The sequence below is a fragment of the Furipterus horrens genome, unplaced genomic scaffold (assembly GCF_987537825.1).
Source record: "Furipterus horrens unplaced genomic scaffold, mFurHor1.1.pri manual_scaffold_2, whole genome shotgun sequence".
NCBI classification, from domain to species: Eukaryota; Metazoa; Chordata; class Mammalia; order Chiroptera; family Furipteridae; genus Furipterus; species Furipterus horrens.
The window spans coordinates 24,051,043-24,072,229 of NW_028327172.1; the positions used below are offsets into that span (position 1 = coordinate 24,051,043).

The following is a 21,187-nucleotide window of genomic DNA, read 5'->3' on the forward strand; positions in this document are numbered from 1 at the left end:
ATAGTTTAATCCAGTTCTGCCTCCTGCTATTTATTTCAGGGTTATCACAGCTGGATTTGCTAAAGGACCAAAGACAACTGCCAAACCCTTAACAGGCAGTTTTTCAATAGAAACATCACACAGACAGATTGTTTGGGACTGCATTTATTCATTTCCCAACATTCATTACCATACTTCATCCTGTATTAATTTCTAGAGAATGCCTGCTTATTGCTTTGTGAACTCCATCCCAAAATGGGAATTCAGTCACTGCCCTGGCCAGGCAGACAGCCGTCATCTACATGGGATGACAAAGATCAGTGGTCCCTTGATCCAGTCACCGGTTTCTTAGTCAATATCCTTTTGGCAGAGGCATCTGAGAACACTCTGCTAACCTGTCTGATGCCTTTTTCTTTTCTTTAAGTCAGGCCTTTATTTAAAAATCTGATCTGACAACTTAGCATTTTCCTCGAACACGGGGAGCAGAAAACTTCACAGGCGTCACAATCTTTTACTTAGATGCTGTTTTTGTGGGGGACTTAGCAGCAGCCATTGCAGTTTCTTTAGATGCTTGCTTAGCCTTTTTTGCTTCCTTGGCAGCCCTCATACCTTGTCCTCATTGAGCTTTCCTAGTTTCCGATTTCTGATTCTTCTCGGCCATTATATCAGCGAGAGATGCACCTGTGATGGGCCTCTGGCATTTGACTGTGTGGCAGGTTCTCTTCGTTTGAATTTCTTCCGACTGTCCCTTTTTGGGCTTCCCTCCATGGAGGACAGTCTGATTTATCTGTCGAGGATTCCTCCTGGAAAGGAATGCTGACTTACATTTGGCATTAAGAAATTGGAAAGCCTTTCCGTCTGCCTGAGCGTAGTGCCTCCTGTGTGGGGTACAGCTTGTACCCACTGAAACTTCACAGCTCAGCCTTCCTGGCTGCGGCTGCCAGAAAGAAGGAGAGATGGTCAAGAGCTATCTGATGACTTTTCAATCTTTCCTTGTCATCTAGTCAACCTTCCTTTTCAAAATCTGTAACCTTGAATGTGAAGAAAAACTGGCTATTTGTGGAGCCATAAATGTCTCCTCACCAATGAACACCTCCCCACCTTGGGTTAGTATGGTATTAATTGCCACGGTTTGCTTCAGTTATTTTCACCCCCTGAGGCTGCTCCATGAAGTGGCACAGGAAAGTCTTTCCTTTCACTCTCCTACCGCCGTGGGCAACTTCAGTGGTTCACGGTGTAGGGACTGGTGTGTGATCCTCTGACTTGGCAGACCACACCTGAGGCTGAGGAGGGGGACCATGGCGAGAAGCTCCAAGGATCCCTGCAGCAGGAATAAGCAGGTGGAGGCTCCTCAGCCAGCTCTCACTTTTTTAGAAAGGTCCACTTTCTTGGGTGGAGAAATAATAGACCTGAAGTCGTGGAAAAACCTAGACCAATCTATCCTGATTTGCTGAATCCTGAAAGAAATGGGATTCAAATGTTTTCTGAAGCCATGACACGAGCTATTATCACCACCAAGCTTACTCATCCCTCAGAACACATGCTCTGGGAAGGGAGAGAGTGTGTGGAAATGTTGAACCAGTGAATATTGAACCAACGGATAACAATAAGGGCCAAAAGATTTAAAAAGAGAATATTGTATAATTCTTCACAGTGAACCTGAGCTGAGGAAAATGATATCAATCCTTTTTCAGCCAAAGACTGAGCACACTGGTAAATAAGATAAAATGATTTGGGGAACTACAATTATCTTTAATGGGAATAGAATATTCCAACTTAAGGATAACTTACATATAGTCAGTAAGTATATGAGAGGCAGCGGGGTACAAAGGGTCCTTTAATATGTAATAAACTAAATATTAATATTATAATGAAAGTAGTGGCTAAGCAGCTTTCCCCCTCTTGTGGGCCACACTGAAGAAGATGAGCAGCCAGGCTTAGCTACAGAGGGGCAGCCTCCATGCAGAGGGGTGAATGTGTCCTTCCTCTGCGTGTGGTCCTGGGAAACCAGAGGACTAGGGAGATTCAAGGGACAGGTGTATCTTATTTTGCTCTTCACAACTGAAAATCTGGAATATTGCAGCTGCCTCCAAAGTTGGCAGCAGATAGGATTATCCAGCTGTAAAACAGTGGAAAGGGTGTACCTCAAGGTACAAACCCTTTCAGCCCCTAAAGATTCTTCGGCCCTTGTAACAGGTTGTGGGGGAGGGCTGATGCTAGCCAGCGCTGGGGTTCAGAGTTTATCCATAGCTGCTGAGAGCTTGTTTTCTGAATAAGTCAAAATCAGAGACAGATCAAGGTTAAGCTCAAATAGAGGGTTTTTTAAGCACAGGGTAAAACTCAAATTTTCTGATTAGAGAAATGGGAGCTAAGGCAAGATTGTGCTAATGAAAGATTCCAGGCAAAGACGTCAGGGCTGGCTGCCAGCTCTCAGACTGAGCTTGGCAGACAGACAGTGGAGCTCTGACAGGGAGTTTCTCTGTGCATTTAGAAGAAAGCAGAATAGATCTAAATGCAGCCAACCTATTGATTTATTCTCTTTGTACTGGACATGGCTTTTTATTAAAGAAAGCAGATATTCAATAGTGTTAACTAGTAATGGGAATTGACTTTTCACTAATTGCACAGACCTTGGCATTAATATACTTTAATGGAACCTGGGCTCGGCGTCTCTCAGATCAATCCTGAAGTTTTTCTCTAACTCTTTCTGGTCAAAGGACATGAACAACATTGGAACAGAGAAAGACCTTTTAAAAATCCTTTTTTCTTTTTTTTTTTTTAATTCATGGAATGAATAGGCTGAGGGACTTTCTTTATTCCAGAGGACCAGAGAGAGAGGAATAGTTTTGTGAACTATAAAATACATAGAAACTCTGTGATCTGAACTGACTGTGGAGTGTGGTGTCGGCTGTTTAGAATTCAGTTACAAATGCTGGAAAAGAGTTTGGCTTCGCAGGCACCTGGCTGGGTCCTGCCCCTGCTGGATTCTCTGAGGCAGAAGACTTACCACTTATGTATCATTTGTTTGTTAGATTTATTAAAAGTAAATAGGATCCCTGACAGCTGCTGGGCTCACATACAGACCTGGAACCAGGAATGTGAGAATATACGCTGCTCTCACGAACCTCTAGCAGCATCTGACCTCACTCAGGCAAAACAGTGTGGAACCCCAGATCCTGCCAGGAGAGAGGCCGTTCCTGAAGTTCCCAGAATGGCAAATGTCCATCTCCATTCCTTTGGGGTTCATTGCTGAATTCTCCCACTGGCCGTGCTTCTAAGACAACGATGCTTCAAACTTAATGTATAAAACTGTGAGATTCTCAGGGACGATGTTTGTGTCTTATTCATCTTTGAATACAACAATGCCTGGTGTCAGAGTGGCAAGTCATTTAATTCACGGATTTACCTCTTTTTAGCTCTGTGGCATTAAGTAAACCAGGCTCTCTGAGCCCCTATGCCCTTATCTAAAAAACAAACAAACAAACAAACAAGAAACAAACAGAAACACATGTGTTACATAGTTGTTGTGAGATTAAATAGGCTACCGTATGTTTAGCTCTTAGCTCATTGAGGGCACTTAGGAAACTCCAATGGATGATAGTTATGATTATCATCACCTTTGAATCCTTTGCATGTAGACACTGGCCATTTGGTAATTGTTAAGTGAATGGGTTCATTCTTTGATTTAACTATTTCTGTGCCTACTGTGTGCCAGGCACTGTTCTGCAATGCACAGACAGACACTTCTCCCGACCTCATGCAGTTTACAGTTTGGTGGAAATACATGCAATAAACAAGTAAATGAATAAATCAATGACCTGAAATGTAATTTAGGATAGTGACAAGTGCTGTGAATGAAACCGAGCAAGATGAGCGGATAGAAAATGACTGTATGTATGTGAAAGGGAGAGAGATGGGGAGAGAGACAGAAGACAGGCAGACGGAGGCTCAGAAGTTAAGGGGTTTGGGGGAGCTAAGTACATAAATAAACAAACAGGGATTTCTTCAGGAACCTATCATGCTTGTTTTAAGTCCTCATATCATATGCTAACTCAATATTCTCTCTTTACCTGATGAATTTTTGTGATATGGAGTTCCTCACGATACACTGAGGGGAGATACTGCCCCTTGTCTGGCTCTCCATTTTCCTTTCCATTCTTGGCCTTGCATATTTTTTCCTTGAGTGTCCCCCACCCAAACCAGGGCTTCACCTCAAACATGAATGCTACAGCCTGGAAACTTTCTTGCAACATATTTTCCTGGAGGGAGTCAGGAAAATGTCTCTCTTTTCATACCTGACTTTTGTAGCTCCAGGCTTGCCTTCGGGAGTGGACAGTCATGGATTCAAAATGTCTTGAAGTTGGAGGGAGTCTTTGCTTTCTATTTGCCTCTGCGACGTGTCGCACAATGAGACTGCCATATTCAGTTATTTTCAGCAGTAGAAATTCTTCAGTGCCCCATCTCCGACCAGGCTCTAATTTGAAAGTAATAATATTTGGGCAAAGCTCAGATGCACTAAGTTGCTGCCGAGGGCTTGGTGGGTTTTGTGGTAATTGGTTTTACTCAGCTGCTGATGCTTCACTTGGACAAATGAGAAATCAAACTACAGCTCAGTTTGTAGAAAAGCCCACGTCAGCAGTTTAGTCCGACTACTATTTCAGAGCTTGTTATGTTATTGGCAATAAAATGCAACTAATATACTGTTAATTAATATTGCATCCTACAACTAATTTATCACATTATTAATCAGAGTGATGAAGCCACGGAAAATGCAGCTCACCTTTACTGTCTTTTCCTCTCCTTTAAACACTTGTATTTATGTACAAATAGATGTTTTGGTCAACACTGCCAAGTGTTTGGTTGTTCCTGGATGACTGTATTCTATTTTCAAACAGCAACTCGCCCCTCAGGAATATTTTATTTAGCAAGACAGGACTTAAAGTGAAAGGGTAACCATTTCTGATTGTAACCTTGGCTTTGTGCTTCTAGTAATTATCCTTTAATTGCATTACCCTATTTGAAATAGAGTTGTAATTGGAAAAAAACAATTTGACATTCCCTGATGCTTACTCTGACATGCACTATTTGCTTTTTATTCATATGTAAATTTTCTCCATAATACTATCAAAGAAAGACAAAAATTAAGCAAAATGGAAATGTCAGTAGCAATTTCTGACATGCAGGCCGTGTCATTCAGTTGTGCTGTCTGGAAGGCAAGACTTTCAGTTCGGATGGGTAAAAAAAAAATCCAACTATGAAATTAGCATGCTCTGAGGAGATGGAGAGATGGATGGCAGAGGCACAGATCGGTCCCTCCGGGATACGTGTCCTCTTTGCACAGTGGTTTCAAAATATCAAACAAGCTGCCAGCTATAATTTGTGGATGAATAATCCCTTTTGCTTTACAATTTATTTATTTTTTAACTGTTTTTCCTTAAAACCTGAAGGATAATACACTTAACTCTAGAGTTATTTCACCTCTGGCTTCTCGAAGGTGTGATTTTAACTCAGGGCCCGTGGTGTGTGATAGGCAGCCTCTAGGGTTGCTCCAGTGGTTTCGGTCTCCTGAGAGTCACACTCTTGTAACCTCTTCTGGTTGACGGTGGGCTGGGCCCTTTGACTGGCTTCTAATGAATAACACATGGCAAGAGTAATAGTATGTCACTTCCAAGATTGGGTTACACAAAGGATTTGGGGCTGGTGCCTTGGGCTTCCGGGTCTTGCTCTCTCAGGTGCTCCCTCTGAAGAAAGCCACATGGTACCTGAAGGAGATCTCCAGCCAACAGCCAGGGAGGAACCGAGGCCCTGGCCCAACACCCTGTGATGAACCAAAGCCTATAAAGAGTTTAGAAGCAAGTCGTCCCTCAGTTGAGCCTGCAGATGATCCTGCAGCCCCAGTTGACAACCTCGGGAGACAGTTTTAAGTCAGAGGCACCCAGATGAGTGGTACCTGGACTCCGGACCCACAGAAGCAGTGAGTTAAGGTATTTGTGATTTTAAAAGTAATTTGTTATGTGGCAACAGATAACCAATACAGGGTGGGACAGAGTGGCTGTTAAATAAGTAATTTTAGATCATGTTTGGCTTGTCACGTAGTCTGGTAGGGAAGAAATAAGAGCAGTGGAGGAGGAAAACATCTACGCCACAACCTCAATATGTTTTCTCAGACACGTCATGTCATTTTTCTGTGCTTCAACTTTCTTATCTTAGATAGAGTCTACCCTACAAATTTTCACGAGATGAAAATGAAATGCTGAAGTACTCAGAAAAGTTTAAAGTACCGCGCATATATGACGTGACGAGTATTAACAATTTTTTGTAGCTTGGACACTTACTCTCAGTCCATTACTCTATATGACTCATGATACAATGGAATGAGCACTGTGTATCAGTGTATAGACCTGGATTCCAATCCGGGCTATTTCACTAATGGACGTATGACCTTGAGAAAAGCCACACAAGCTCTATCAGTTTTAAGCTCCTGATCTGATAAACCATTAGTACATGGAAGGGGGGGAAAAAAAGAGTAAGTATGTTTTGATCTGTGAGAGCAGCCTAAGAGGGTACAATAATACTTAGGACTCTTGAGCCAAAAGGGACAGAAATCAAACTCAAGATAGATTAGTTCTAGGATCTCCTTTTTGGATTTAAAAAAATTGGTTTTCAGTATTTGTTTGGCTTTTACTAGGTTTCCAAAAGAACTTATAATTTTCCTTCACTTAAGAGTCTACTTTTAAAGATGTTAGTATGCCAGGTGAGTGGAAAAAAAAATTGTTTTCTTAAGAGCACGGTTATCCAAGTGAATCAGGCACTGAGCAAAGGTTTTAAGGCGATGCTGTCTAGGTGCTAGGGAAGACAGAGTTGACTGCCAATGTCTGATTCCGGTCATCTCATTCTTCGACTCAGCACATCTCCTAACACTTACTAGAAGAGATGCCTTTATTTCAGGAGGTATCTCACATGCCCTTCGAGTCTGAATTTCGCAGCTCTAACCTTAATGACATTATGGGGCCAGGGCAAGCCCTTGCATAACCTGGAGAGAAGGTATCTCTTTAAGTTGTTCTCCCTTCACACTTCACTGGCCTCACCTTACCCTGGTCCTGTGTTATTTCCCTTGGGTCCACCAAACATAAGCAACTGTACTACCCTGTTCCTTGCAGGCTAAGTAGAAAGCTGCCTAACCAGAGAGTTCTGGGGACCCTACGAAGGTTCTCTTGACCATAATATCTTCCTCATTCACCTTCATCAATATCAGGAAGTCTAAGAATTGGGTCACTTCCTAAGGGACAATGGGATTGGGAGAAGTATATGCGATTTGGAAGCAAGAAATGGAAGTTGAAATTCAGGTTTGGGCAGAAAATAACTAAGGGAACTTGTAAAGTGAGGAGAAGACCAGCTGGCCTGTCTTTCTGCATCTTTCTGTAGATCAAGGCAAACACTGATTGAAAAATTCTTTTGAAATTTGAAAAGCAGTAGGTAAGCACTTCCTGTGATTACTAAGGTTTAAGGCCATGTTCTCTTTGTCAGCAGCGATGAGGTCATCCGTTTAACCATTAGTACCCGGGAAGGAAGGGAGACAGGTTGAGTAGGTTTTCGTTGATGAGCACAGGTGAGAGAGCGTGGGTACAGGCCCCAGAGTGAAAGACACCCAACTCCAAATGGTCTAGGAAAAAGAAGAAGGAACTTTCTGAAAGGGTATCGTCGTCGTCGTCGGCAGCCGTCCGTCTCGAGAGACGATGGTGTAGCTTCTTAAGAGTCTATCTGCACCGCCGAGAATGGCTGTGCAGTCCGACTCGGGAGTGACACGGTATCTGTCTCCTCCCGTGTTGAATCGACATCTTGCGATGACGCTGGAGTGTCCTCTCCAGTGAAGCTGAAGCTACAGAGCCTGGGCAGGGTGATATGGAGGGTCTGCTGTTGCCCATGCAGCAGACCCCCCCTCTCTTCGCAGCTGAAGGGTCCAAGGGAAAGACGGAGTCAATACAGCTTGGCTTCAGGTGCGCCGCAGGAGTTGCCGGTGTTGACTACAACGTCAAACCGCCTTAGGGACTCCGGCTCCGGATTTTCTGTCGGGGTTTACTCCCTTAGCCTTTCCCCTGAAGAGGTATGCCGCAAGGCAGCGGAGGTTTTTTGGAGTCAGAGTTTTCCTTCTCTGATGTGCCCTGACTGGAAGATCGAACCAGCGACACTTAGCTCGCAGGCCGATGCTCAATCCACTGAGCCAAACCAGCCAGGGAGAGAAAGGGTATCACATTTAAGCTAAAGTAGAACCAGGGTGGAGTCAGTCCTCAGAAAGAAGGAAAAGGCACTCAGACTTAACCAGCATTTCGCTTTTCTCCTGGGAGAGCCTCCTTCTCTGCTATGTAGACATCTTCCTCCATATACTGGGAATCTGGCTGGTGGGTGTTCCCAATATTCAAACCTTGTAGATCCCACCACCCGGAGGAGGCCGATCCTCTCCTTCATTTCGATTCTAAACATTCCAGGGAAGGCTGCGGACTGGCTGGGCTGAGGTCAGATGCTTACTCCCAGGCAACTGAGGCTGGGGAGGCAGACTCCGCAGGGAGGCACACAGCAACCGCCTTTCCAGGAGGGGTGGAAGCCCCTGGGAGCAGCGCCCCAGATGCCCTCTGCAGCGAGGCCCTGACCCGTGGCTGGGCTGTGCGGGTTGTGCCGTGTGCCACATACAACACCATCCCGCCCCCGCCCCCCACGTGGGAGATAACTGAATGCCGACAGCTGTGTGAAAGCACTTCCTTTCCCAGGAAAACGCACCCTAAAAGGTGACAGCAAAAGATGTCTTGCAAAACGTTAGTCCTAATGAGAAGGGATGGGACAAGTTCCTACTAGGAGACAGAATACGCCTTTGCCAGAGCAGCCCTCTCAGCCCTGTGGTCAGAGCCCAGGGGTACATGACCTGGGCTGGGATGAGTGACGATTCCATTCTCTCATAGGCAGAAATCTGTCCGCCCTTCATAGTGATGGAATTGGAATGAGAAACTCAATTCAGCCACTAACACGAGTGGGAGAAATGTAAAAACTATAAACCGGAGGTTCTCTCATCAGACTTGAAAGAAATGATAGCCCTTCCCAATGCTGTTGGTGGCCTATTTCGTGCGGTCTGGCTTGTGAATGTAGAAGGACTCCAGTGACCTTTCTTACCTACCTGTTGCCAAGATGTTTCAGAGGCACTGACCCCACCCCATGCCTCCAGCTGCTGGGTTCTCCTTCCTCAAGCCACAGGCTCTAACCCTCTCTCCACTGACCACGACTCCTCCTCCAGGCACCCAAGCCCTCACGCTATCGCCCAGTTTGCCTTTCTGGGGTCTTCTCCCACTTCCTCTCTAGTCTACAAGTGTAGACCTCTGTCATCACCAATACATCCACTGGGTCCCCCAGTCTGTGTCAGGGCTACTTCCTCTGCCTGGAATGCGCTGCCTCTTGAAGCCTCCCTGTTTGTCCTTTATGAAGCCTTCCCTGATTTGTCCAGTAGATATAGCTTGTCCTCCTCTGCCCTAGAACTCAAGGTTTGTCCTTCCTCACAGCACTCACCACGTTCTGTCTTAAGTAACATTTGCCCTTGTTATCTTGTGTTCTCCCAGGTGAAAAGATTCTTGAAAGGAGGTGAAGAAAACTTGGGGGTTGTAAGCCCTTATATTTCATACTATGTGCCACCGCTGCTACATGTTATTTAATTCTCACAACAACCCTTTTTACAGATGAAAAACTGAGGCACAGAGAGGTTTAGTAACTTGCCCAAGGCCACACAGCTAAGCCAAGATTTGAACCCAGGTAGTATGCCTCCCTGAGTCCACGCTCCTGACAACTATTATTCCACTTCTCGTGGAGGCAGAAGTGCATTTGGTGGGAACCTAACAAGGCCTTTTCAAATGCAGTGTATCAAATTATTATTTGTAAGTTTGAATTCTTTTCCTTTAAGAGACCCTCAAGATTGTACTAACTGCAGGTTCTATAAGACTGGATGGAAATACAATGTCTTGTTCATCTTTGAGACCTCTTAAAGCTTGTGTAGTGATGATGATGATGATGATGATGATGATGATGATGATGATGATGATGATAATTCCAAGCCTTGTACAGAGCACTTACAAGGCATTCGCAGCCATCTCACTGCATCCTTGTAACCGGAAAGTCAGGCATGGTCACTGCCACTTTTACAGATGACAGAACTGACCCCAAAGACACAGAGTGATTTTGCCTAAGGCTACTTAGGTAATGGAGGTAGATAATGGAGCCTGAGCTAACACTCAGGGTTTCTGAGCCTGTATGTCATGCTTCCCCCTCTTAGGCATTTGCTGCCTGTGGGCTGTGACAGCTTTGCAGAGCTTAGTGGACAAGCTTCTCCCAACTCCCGCCCCCCACACACCTGTCTGAAGAGCACTCTGTCACATCCAACAATTATCTAAATTGAAGTTGTCCGTCCTCCCTTTTAACTTCTCCAGATAATGAATCTTTTCAACCAACACAGGGTGCTTTATGTTAATCACAGTGAGAGATGCAAACTCAATCTCTTCACCTTTGCGTAGATAGAGCCTGAAAGGTAGAAGAATTCTATAGGAATTGTGTTTAACTTCCAAGTTCTAATCTTGATCATTTCTTAGGAGAAACTCCCTCAACCGCCCATCTTCAAGAGACTTTCAAAACCCTCGAGCAACGGCTAAGTGATCCTAGAACCACAATCACTTGTATCTACTTACTTTTGGTAAGTTGCCTACGATTTATTATTCTGTATTACCGAAAGCCTAGAGAATTACATTATACAGAAGCATTCCACTTTCACAGCTGATATGTAAACATAGTCCAAGACCAGAGGAGCCCTGGATTATGAGTAATATCTAAATAGTGACCCTGGATAAACCACTGTACAGCCAGTCATTTCCAAGGACATGCCAACCCTAAGGGTCATGCAGGGAGGCACATCTACCAACATGCCCTGTCTTCTTTCCCAGACATAAGCAGTCAGGAGGAAAGAGGTAAGCAGAGGCGCTGACTAGGAATTCAGCCTCTGGAGTCAGGCCAGCCTAGGAGTGACCCCAGCTCCACCTCTAACCAGCTGTGAGGTTTGTGCATATCGCTTAGCTTCAGTCATTGATTTAACATACATTCACTGAGCCAGCAGTGTTGTGGGCTCTGAGACAAAGGCGTGAACAAAACAACACTATCCCGTGGCATTTCCAATCGTCTGCAACATGGAAATAATCGAAGCACCGAGCTCACACGGCTGTTTAAGGCTAACAATTCAGCCCAGGACCTGGCTCAGAATTATACTATAAAAAAATAGCTAAACAGTCTTTGACCTTCTTCCTAGATTTCAAAGAAAAGCAACAATAAAGGTTTGTTTGTTTCTATTTATATTCTTCAAACCTATTTTTCAGACAATTCTTGATGGGCCCAGTAAGCCTGAAACACAGTTTCTGGAGCTTCAGGCCATGTAGGTAGGAACTGCGGTGTCAGGTACGACAACAGGAGGGTGAAGTACGTTTGGCAAGCCCAGCCATGGTCAGATTCTGCCCAGGTGGCCTTTGCATAGATATTCACAGGAGCTCTTTGTTTCGGCTTTACTCTGAAGGCACTCGGCTGATAGCATTTTACCTCTGGAGTTTCTGTCTTCCTAGAACACTATTACAAACTCTTAATTGAAGCCTTTTACCTAAATCTCTGATGATGTGGCTCACATTCACTTTTGCTGCCCCAGACCTCCAGGTCTCAGTGGTGGGAGCTGAGTTGGACGGCCCCACCAAGAGGCCTCACTGCTGCCCAAGTCTGGGTACTGTGCTCTCCCTACGCCTCTCTGACGCATGAGAAGCCAAAGTCAGTGTGCTGGTCCATTCCTCCTCAGCGAGCATGATCACAGGCAGAGTCCCTCTGAGAGCCAGCTGGGCCGTCCTGTCTCCCACTCCCAAAGAATCACACTTTCCCTGCTTTATCATTTGTCCATTAGGGGTTCATTTTCCAGTAGGGTCTGATGTCCATTTCCTGGCCCCAAATTTTTGAGATGAAACAATAAGCAAAGTTGGGCTGAAATTAGGTAACTAAGTCATTTATTCTGCTCTTTAATCATGATTATAGTTGATTGAATGCTTCCTCCATACAAAGGACTGGGCTAAGCAAAGTTTTACAAACATCATCTCACTTAATCATCACAGCAACTGCATGAAGTCCCCTCTCCTCCATTAAATGATCCTCCTTTTAAGGTAGCAACAACTGAGGGTAAGAATTGTCAAGAGAGTTGTCCAAGGTCCTTCAACCATTGAGTTATATGTTATATCCTCTATGTGGCAAGAAAGGGTTACAACTCATTAACATATTAACTCCCACCACCTTTTCATAGTGCTGTATAGTAATGGTTATAAGAACAGTAGTATTCAGTATAGGGAATTTGAAAATTGTAGAAGAAATGCCAGACAAAATTTAAAATGATATTATATCAAAAATAAATTTTTCTCACCATTGTGGCATATCTCTCACTCTGCTTTTCTGCTTTAAAAATAATAAGGTTGTCCTATTTATCTTTAAAAAATTTTAATATTATGTCGGGTATTGCCCCCTGTCATTAAATAGTCTCCAAAAAATGTATTTGGTTACATTATATTGACAGATAAATATTATACCATTTAGTTGTTCAACTGTTTCCCTCTTGCTGGAAAATTAGTTCACGGACTTTTTTGTTATGTGACAAACAGCCTTACACAAAATTTCTGACTTTAAGCCCCAACAGCAGCCCCGTTTGGCATCTAGAGGTGATTTCCCTCTGAAAAGCTGTGTCCTCATTTACATTTGCTGGCTATTTGGTCGGGATGACCTCCGTGGGATGATAGAGCTGACATAGCGGGGCCTGGGTTGTGAGTGCCCAGACCAAAGGCCAAGGACAGGCACAGCGACAGGACTGGCCGTTGCCCTCCTGGATGCCGCTCCGGGCTCGGCCTGGCGAGGATCCTTTAGAGGAGTGGGGAACGAGTGGGGCAGAATGACCACGACAGGGCAGGCGTGTCTGCTGGCCTGCACCCCTGACGGCGCGCTGAGGGCTGCCCTGCCGCAGAGCTACTGTGCGGCAACCCTGGGCATCCAGCTGCCTTGACCAGGATGGCTGCGGCCAGGTGGGGCCCAGGCTCCTGACCCCGCACCTCTGCGGCCCCAGGCCTTTGCCTGCCTTCCGCAGCTGACTACCTGCCCGTCAACGAGAACACAGAGGACAGTGCACACAACACTTCCTTATATTTCCATTTCCCTGCCTTCATTCCCCAAACCTGATTCTTACTTGGTCCAACTCACTTTCCCCACTCAAAGAGGAAAGGAGGGAATGATATCTTTTAGCAGGGACAAGGAAGGAAAGGGAAGAAAGGAGAAACACACCTGTTAAACTCCAGTTCCAGTTTTATCTTGGACTTCATGGTTTCTCTTCATATTTTAAAATATTTTATTCAACAAAATTTACTGACTACATAATATGCGCCAAGCACTCTCTTTTATGCAACACAGTAGAAATGACCAATGCTTCACTTAAAGGCAAGTTTCATATCATTTTGCTCAGATTGGTTGCTTATTCAGAAATTGAGAATCTTCCCATTTATTGATCATGTGTCTGTATTAGACTCGTAACCTCACACCACCTCTACCATGTAGGTACCACTATTCACATTTTACATGCAAGGAAATTGAGGCTTCTAGAAACCAAGTAATTTATCTGAAGTCACAAAGCTTAAGAAGTAGTAGAAACAGCATTCAAACTCACATTTGTCTAACACCAAAGCGCATGTTCTTTTCTCTGGATTGTAAATACTTATAATGGAAATATCGACTGATTCTGGAATACTTCCACTACGATCTACACTTCAATAGAATATTTGATTTCCAGTAGAAAGAACAACTTATATGAAAGTGAGGTGGCTGAGAAAGAAAATTTTTTTCTTCTCTACGTTAAGAGAGACATTTTCCTCTTAAAGCACTTAAGCAAATAGCACTCTAACTCAACCTTAAGAAATTTGGTTTATCAATGGTTATCTTCTCCAAAGCAGGTCAGAGAAGTTTCACAGGAAGTTTGTAGTGAAACATCGCCCTCTTCTGGACATATAGGCATTATACAATGAAAATGGATACAAAGTATTTTTAAAAGATTGTGCCCAATGACAAGGAAAGGCTGTTATCACTCATCATGTGTACCCTTTACTATTCAAAGTGACTGCTCACAATGGAGTTAGAAAAATGTTTTGGAACTGGCAGAGAAATAATTTTCCATTTTTATGGAGTTGGCTGAGTGCTGGGGCCAGAAGTAGGTAAAAGTTTTAACTAACTAACCTATAGTAATACCTGACTCTAATAATACTGTAGTAATCAACTATAATAATGCCTAAACCATCAGACTTAAATAGCCGCAATGAGTCCCGAGTAGGAAGAACATCATATGTATAAGATAAATGGAGAAAGAACACAATGAATATAGGTCGGCATTTAATTTTGCTTTTTTGTTTTTGTTGTCCCTGAAATAGTGAAGACTTAATTATCTCACACAACAAAGTCTAGAAATGAGTAGTTTCCAACTTGATGTAGCAGTTCAATGTCACCACATCATCAAGAATTCAGGGGTTTTCTGTGTTTCATACAACCATCTTCAACACATTATTCGCTTTTCATCTTTATTTATTTTTTACTTTCTATCACTGACTTTTAAAATATATATTTTATTGATTATGCTATTATAGTTGTCCCAATTTTTCTCCCTTTGCCCGCCTCTACCCAGTAAACCCCATTCACTCCGGCAATCCTCCCCCTTTAGGTCATGTCCATGGGTCATACATATAAGTTATTTGGCTACTCCAGTTCCCATACTGTTCTTAACACCCCCCTGCCTATTCTGTATCTATCAATTTCTACTTTTTAATCCCTGTACCTTTTCCCCCATTCTCCCCCTTCCCACTCCCAACTAGTAGCTATTCAAATGAGCTCCACATCTATGATTCTGTTTCTGTTCTGCTTGTGTGCTTAGTTTGTTTTTAGATTCAGTTGTTGATAGTTGTGAATTTATCACCATTTTACTGTTCATAGTTTTATTCTTCTTCTTTTTTCTTAAATTAGTCCCTTTAACATTTCATATAAAAATGGCTTGTTGATAATGAACTCCTTTAGCTTTACCTTGTCTGGGAAGCACTTTATCTTCCCTTCCATTCTAAATGATAGCTTTGCTGGATAGAGTAATCATGGTTGTAGGTCCTTGCTTTTCATCACCTTGAATACTTCTTGCCAGTCCCTTCTTGTCTGCAAAATTTCTTTTGAGAAATCAGCTGACAGTCTTATGGGAACTCCTTTGTAGGTAACTCTTTGCTTTTCTCTTGCTGAATTTAAGATTCTCTTTTTATCTTTCACTTTTGGCATTTTAATTATTATGTATCTTGGTATGGTCCTCTTTGCATCCATCTTGTTTGGGATTATCTGTGCTTCCTGGACTTACATGTCTATTTCCTTCACCAAATTTGGGAAGTGTTCCTTCATTATTTTTTCAAATAAGTTTTCGATTTCTTGCTCTTTCTCTTCTCATTGCAACACCCCTATGATTCAAATATTGGTGTGTGTGAAGTTGTCCCAGAGACTCCTTACCCTATCCTCATTTTTTTGGATTTTTTCCTCCTTCTTGCTGTTCTAATGGAATGTTTTCTTCTTCCTTATGTTCTAAATCATTGACTTGATTCTCGACTTCATCCATTCCACTGTTGGTTCCTGGTAAATTTTTCTTTATATCACTTATTGCAACCTTCATTTCTGCCTGGGTCTTTTTTATGCTGTTGAAGTACCCAATGAGTTCCTTGAGCATCCTAATAACCAGTGTTTTGAGCTCTGCATCTGATAGATTGCTTACCTCCATTTTGTTTAGTTCTTTCTCTGGAGTTTTGATCTGTTCTTTCATTTGGGCCATGTTTCTTTTTCTCCTCAGTTTGGCAGCCTCCCTGTGTTTGTTTCTATGTATTTGGTAGAGCTGCTTTGAGCACCTCCCCCGCCCCCGCTCCAGTCTTAGTAGCATGGCCTAATATAGAAAAGCACACCAGTACGTTGGATGGAGTGGAACCTTAGGTAATTTCCAGGGTGGGGAAACCCATGTGAACTAAGTTGATGGAGTCTCAAATATATGGCTCTCTGTGAGGGAGGGCTCAGAAGGGGAACATGGCCGCTGCCTGGCCTTTGGAGTTTTGTCTGGGAGGAAGCTGTCCCTCAGCACTTGCCCTGATGCCAAACACTTCAGTTTCTCCCCGTATGCCACTGGTGCCTTTCCAGCTGCTGCCCCAGGGCTGGACCCCAGAGGGAGTGAGTCTGAGTAAGTACTAAGTCCATTGCAGGCCCTTTAAGAGGAGATGCCTGAGAATTCCACAATTTCCTCTGCCACCCTAACCCCCACTGGCCTCTACAACCAGGAGTTATAGGGACTTATCTTCCTGGCACTGGAACCCTGGGCTGGGTGGTCTGGTGTGAGGCTGGGGTCCCTTGTTCCCAACATATCCCTCTTGATTTTTAACCACCATGTGTGGATGTGGGAACAGCCCATTTGGCATCTCTGTGTCTCCATGTCTCCATGACTTCACGTCTCCGTGACTCCACCCCTCCCACCCGCCTGAATGAATGTGGCTTCTTTAATTCCTTGGTTGTTAGACTTCCATACAGCTCGATTTTCTGACAGTTCTGGGTGATATTTGTTTTGTAGTTTAGTTGTAACTTTTCCTGTGGTTGTGCAGGAGGCGAGCCGTGGGTACCTACGCCTCTATCTTGACCAGAAGTTGCCAGTTTTCATTCGGCATTTGCATTTTGGAGTCAATAGATCACATTTGATTTCTTTCTCTTTCTTTATAAGCTATGTGACCTTAGGTAAGTTATTAAATTATTTGAGTCACAGTTTCTTCATCTGTTAAATCATAATACTGAAAAAAAAAAAAAAAAAGCATCTAAGTGGGATGCAGGTGAGAAGACCTAATAGATTTTGCCACCTGTAAAAGTGAAATGAGATAACACCTGACAAAGGTAACACATTGCTAAGAGTTAGACTCAATATGTGTGAACTGCTATTTTATTATTAGATTGTCCCAGTTATTAATTGTATAGAATCAGCTCATTTTAGTTTTAAGAGTCAACAATGTAGAAGTATAAAAATAATTTCCTTCTCTCAAGTGCCTTTATTTTTACAGAAGTTTTGGCTAACACCAAAGGTTTAGCAAACCAAATATTTCTCTAAATTATCTACATTTTAGAAGCATATACTTTTACAAGGAAATCAATGATATCCATATAAAGATGTTTGCAACAGAAAACTTAGAAATATTTGAACCTATGAAATTCATGACATGGATAATCTATACTTTATCTAATTTTAAAATGAAAAAAAAAGGTTTAAAAATACATTAATATAGTAGAACATCAAAATGATGAAAGCATCTAAATAGCCCTATCAAAAGTAAGAATTCCAGCTTTCTAAAGTGCTATCAGGTACCTGGAAGTCACTATACATTTAATTTCTTTGACACTGGTGTCACTGGAAGTGACATACAGGAAATGTTGAACTATGTGCTACGTTCCTTTTCGTCTGGAGGAAACCAGTGTCTCACATCTTCCCCTTCAATCACACAGACTGTCTTTGTAAGGGAAGAGGGAAGAAGAACCAGAGCTGTTAATGCTTAAATTTAACTTTCTTACTGATGTATTATAAATCACAAATTTGAGGCAATTATATACTTTCAATTGCCTGAAAAGTCAATTAATTCAGATATAGCTATTAAAAATTTCTGATCATTTCACCTACAACTGAATTCTATCTATGAAACATAGAATTACAGAGAGAATGCTTCAAGTATTCAATTTTCAAACTCTCTAAGTGCTTTAAAAGCAAGTAATACCAACCAAAATACCAAGCATTGATATTATAAGTCTCATTATTATTATTAATTAGAAACCTCTTATTTTTAATTATAGAATCTCAGACCCCAGTGGTAAATTACCACAGTCCATGCTACATTCATCAAGGCTAGTTAAGGTCCATGAGTGACAAGATTCTGCAAGGATTTGGGGGAATAAAGATGTGACTGTCGGTCACAGCTGGTTGCTCTCCTTCCTTGAAATAGACAGTAGTCTCCTCCCACCAGTCCTGGGGTGTATGTTTCAAGACCCCCAGCAGACGCCTGAAACAGCAGATAGTTTCAGGCATACATATTATGTTTTTTTCCTATATAAAACATACCTATGAGAAAGTTTAATGCCTTTTCCATCTTCACCAAGCACTTGAGATGCATTGTGACTATAACATTTGCAGTGTAAGGTATGACAGCAAAACTAGCACAAATTTTCCTCTTTCACAAGTTTATGGATAAATTCATTCTGATCTTGGGTCTTAGCAACCTCTGCTTATGATTCTTTTTCTTTCTTTATGAAGCTGAGGGCTTTCACCCTTTTCACCAAAGGAGGCACTTTGCGGCTTCTCTTTGGCATGTCTGAATTGCCAGCATCGCTACTCTTGAGGTTTGGGGCCATTGTAAAGTAGGATAAAGGTGACTTAAATACAAGCACTGTGATACCACAGCAGTTGGTGTGATAACCCAGACGGCTAGTAAGGCACTAATGAGCAGGCAGCCTATACAGCGTGGAAATGCTGGACAATTCACATCCTGGATGGGAAGGAGTGGCCCTGCAAGATTTCATCATGGGCTACTCAGAATGGCATGCAACTTAAAACTTATGTATTATTTAGTTCTGAAACTTCCCATTGAATATTTTCAGACTCCAGCTGACCTTGAATAACGGAGATTGCAGAAAGTAAAACTATTGATAAGGGGGGGACACTACTCTATATAAGTTCCAAAGGCACGAGTTTTAAACAGGTCATTTTAGTTGCACTCTGGTGGTTTTTATCCTCATATCAAAAGAGCTACTCTCCATCTGGTCACTACCTTGTATTCACTTAATGGATAGTCATGGGAAAGAAGTGAAGATGATTGGCTTAAGGAACTGAAATGTTCAGGGTTGACTTTGGACACAACTAGATCCATGTACCCAAATCTTGTCTGTTTGGACTTTGGCTTCTGCTTTCGCCTATGTTTTCATTCTAAGGCAGATTCTTCTTAAATCTTGTTCAGAATAGCCACCAATAGATCCAGTCTTAAGCCTATAAGCTTAGCAACCCTCATTGAAAAACAGCATCTCTTTTTTTCCAACTCCTTCAAAGCTGATGTTTATTGGCTTTGGTTGGCCTGGCTAGTCATGTACCTGCCCTTAAAACATTTTCTGAAGCCAGAAAGATGCTGCACCCTCAAAGGCCAGGGCTTGGTGGTGCACCCACCCCTGGAACACAAAAAGAGGTTAATGCTACCTGAACGACATTGACTGAGAGTCGAAGCGTGGCCGCTCAAAGTTAAATTTAGCGCTGGCACTGAGAAGGGGAATTGATACTGGCATACAATACACTATTCATTTTTAACTGGGGTGGTGAAGACAAAATAAAAAGGAACAAAAAATCTAAAATGGGTTCAATGTCCCAAGGAGGAATCAAATAGATTTGATATGAACAGAATAAAGAAGTCAGAAATGACTGAGCTATATATTCACTGTCTCACCTAAAGCTAGATATAGCAACAACAACAAAAAAAAATCTAGTAAAGGGTTTATACTCTTTGAGTGAGAGCCAGAGCCCTTTTGGGAACCAATTTGGAATGGAGACTAATTAGGTTATTGTATTAGCCAGGGTTCTCCAGAGAAATGAAAGCAAGATGTATATACAGAGAGAAAGTTATTGTAAGGAATTGGCTCACACAATTGTGGGGGCTGGCAAGCCTAAAATCTGCAGTCTGGGGACCAAGGAAAGAACTGATGTTGTAGCTTGTGTCTGAAGGTGGTCTGGAGGTGGAATTCCTCCTTCTTTGGGCTACATCATATCTTTTAAGGCCTTTGACTGATTGAATGAGGCCTCCTCACATTATGGAAGGAAATCTGCTTTATTCAAAGTCAGCTGATGTAAATGTTAATCACATCTAAAAAAATACCTTCACAAAAATATCAAGAGTCATGCGTGACCAAAAACTGGATACCATGGTCTAGCCAAACTGACACATGATCAACCATCAGTTACCTAGTTGAATTCTGAGCGATCCCTACACTGAGCCAGAAGGGACGTAGCTTCTCAATGATGAGGCCAAACTCCAGACCAATTCAATCAAATATATGGGACTGAGGCCCAGGTAGAGATATTTTTTGAAGTTCCATGGGTTATTCCAATAGGTACACAAGTTTGAGAATCACTCTTGTACAGCAGTGGTTTTTCAAATGCAGTTTCCAGATCAGCCACTTCAACCTCACCTGCAAACTTGCTAGAAATGTAAATTCTCTGCCCCTACCCCAGACCTACTAGCATGTAGCCACATAACATTACACCTCCAATCTCTTTTCTCTAAACTAGAAGGGCAGTGGATCAGTAAAGCTCTATGGGTGAACAAGCTCACTCCTAAGGTTTTCTTTAGTAATGGAGCATTTGTTGGAAGGATACATACAAAAATAAGAGGCATCTTGACTGCGTGGCCGGGCTTCGTTGAGACTTGAGTATTTCTAAGACACAGCCAATGTACAAATCTCATAACAGCTCTGGTGACCCAGAGGCAAATGTAGCCATTGTTACCTCCCAGGTGTTTATGTAGCCATTGTTACCTCCCAGGTGTTTAAGTATAGAACCCTAGCATTCCATCCCGGTGCCTCAGCTATTGTCATTTCATCTCTCCTGCTACAGACTGAATTTTCTCCCTTACCATCTGTGTCCTGAATCTGATTGGTGCAGTTCGTCACCTTTGTCATTTAAGCAATGTTTCCTTAACATTTGCCCAACGTATAAGCTTCAGGCTAAGATAAAGATTAGCTTTCCGTGGGTCAAGTCTCCCATCAAACCCAATCAGTGGGGACCGGGGTAAAATGAAAGTCAGTGTTAAGGATCTCCTAGGGTCATTTCTTTCGAAAGGACTGAGGAGCCTCATAACGTGGGGTGGTGGGTGTCTCACAGTGTGAGGCTTGGTCTCTTAGGGATCTTGAACTGTTTCTCTGATCCTTAAGTCTATGTGTAGTTCTTTGATAAAACAAGACATCAAGGAGAATATATGCTTTTTTCAACTATACCTTTTGGGATAAATTGGAAAGTTGTACTGAAAATTTTTGGAAATGTTTCTTTTTCATTTTAACA

At 42.6% G+C, this 21,187-nt stretch overlaps 1 pseudogene; it reads right to left on the bottom strand.

Moving 5' to 3' along the window:
• Nucleotides 1–436: 436 nt before the first annotated feature.
• Nucleotides 437–20,808, bottom strand: LOC150018027 (large ribosomal subunit protein eL24 pseudogene; annotated as a pseudogene).
• Nucleotides 20,809–21,187: the final 379 nt, after the last annotated feature.